Consider the following 2,012-nt stretch of genomic DNA (forward strand, 5'->3'; position numbering starts at 1 on the left):
AATTTTTCAAATTAAAAACTTGCATGATTTGCTTGATTTTTATTAAAACGGTAAATAAAATCTATTTAAATGTGAAAAGTAACGGCATTCATTATTGCAAATTAATGTTTCTTCAATCATCACAATGACAGCATTGAGATGTAATGCAAATACAATATCTTTTAATTATGTTACACCATTGTTGACAAACTCAAAACATGGTTGGTGATCATGAAAATGTCAAACAACTACAAAATCATCTACTGAATAAATAAAATAACAATTTTAGGCAAAACAAAAAATGTTTTCAGTTTTACATTTGGTGTGTCCTATAGAGACTTGCATTAAAAAACAGTTTGTCCGTCAAAGTTACTTTAGTGAGAAAACCACAACTGTTTCTTTATTTCATCAGTCAATTTCAAAATCTAAGAAGCTTACTTAAAATATTAAATGTGAAAACGTTTAACTGAGTGAAACTTGAGTGACACAGTAGCCAAAGTTAACTTATTTCTCAGGATGTTTTACTACTTTTACTAAATTAAGATGCATTGACAACAAGAATCACTACTCATGCACAGGTATTTTTGTCTGCTATAATGCTTTCCTTGTTTTTTAAGTTAAATTAAATGAAGCCAGTGTGAAAAATGAGTGAATTTTAGACTTCACTTTAGCTATGGCATCAGTATCTTCTGGCACCTTGCATTAAGCACACTTTTGCTTTATTTTATAAATTAATGTAATATAAATCCTATTCAAGTGTAAAATAAAATTTCAAGAGGGATAATAAATACAAAATACAGCTGTTCGTTTAAATTTAAGCTGTTAAGCTGCCAATCTCACTACAACAGATGCTAAATCCAATGACCCGCTAAGATCCATAGGAAAACATTTGATACATTGTGACTGTTTTATTTAAATCTAGCTCGAATAGAGTTGATGATCTAGCTCCATCCTCTCCCATTAGATTCCTAAAACACAGATATGGTGTTCCAACATGTCTTTGAAGTTAGACATGAAAGATTTGTTTTATCTCAAACTGTTGAGTGATAGAATCTGCCAGAATCTGGTAAGTGAGAATATAGGGGCCTGGCGTTGTTGGCATTGTGATTTATGAGCCAGCCTTTGGTAAATGCCAGCTTTAATTGTCTTTTGCCACCTTCTGGATTGTTCTGACTAAAAGCAAAGGTTGGGGTGATGATCTGGACTATCTGTTGTGCCTGAGGGTATTTGCAAAGCTCTGAAGGCCACCGACAGAATATTCATTCGATTTTTTTTATCACTAGGCTCCAGGACACCTACAAATATATGCATAATAAGTCCTGACGCTGTCTTCCTTTGTCTTAGAAAGGCCTTGACCTCAGCTTATTGTAGCCTGACCTCCTACCCTACTGAACAGTCCAGGGTCAACGGCCTTGAACAGACTTATTTCGAGGTCTATACATTTGCAATACACTGGAGACACAATGTGGAAATTAAAATACAACAGAATGAAGAAATCAAAAAGATTTGGGTACATCACACCGCAGATAGCAGTGAAATTACTTAATAAAATACATTGCAAATGACTCCACAGACTGTCTTTGTTATGGACTTTATGAAGTGCTTTACAGAATATAATACTGGCACTTTGCAGAGCTGGACTTCCATATCATGCACAGCTATATATAATGACGGAAATTATCTCTGAGAGGACATTTAGGGCCGGTGCTTTCTGCTATTGGCTACGCCGCTCCACAAAGCTGTTCGGCGCTTCGAGAGCCACTGACAAAATCTCCTAATTTTAAACACAAGTTGACTCTGTGTACGGTCTTATCAGAATTTATTAAAGTTTTGCTGTGAGTGCGTTGCTGCAATTGCAGTTCCTCATTTCTGCTCTTTGCATTTTTTATGCAATACTTTGGTTGACAACAAGATGAAAAACAAGTGATTTAAATGCAATTGTTTGCAATTCTGTCTCAGTTCAGCCAAAAGTGTAGGGTTGAACTTCGGTTGTGTTCGCAGGACAGTCTTTTTCTACAGATGTGTTTTAAATA

Source organism: Garra rufa, chromosome 22 (genome assembly GCF_049309525.1).
Source record: "Garra rufa chromosome 22, GarRuf1.0, whole genome shotgun sequence".
NCBI classification, from domain to species: Eukaryota; Metazoa; Chordata; class Actinopteri; order Cypriniformes; family Cyprinidae; genus Garra; species Garra rufa.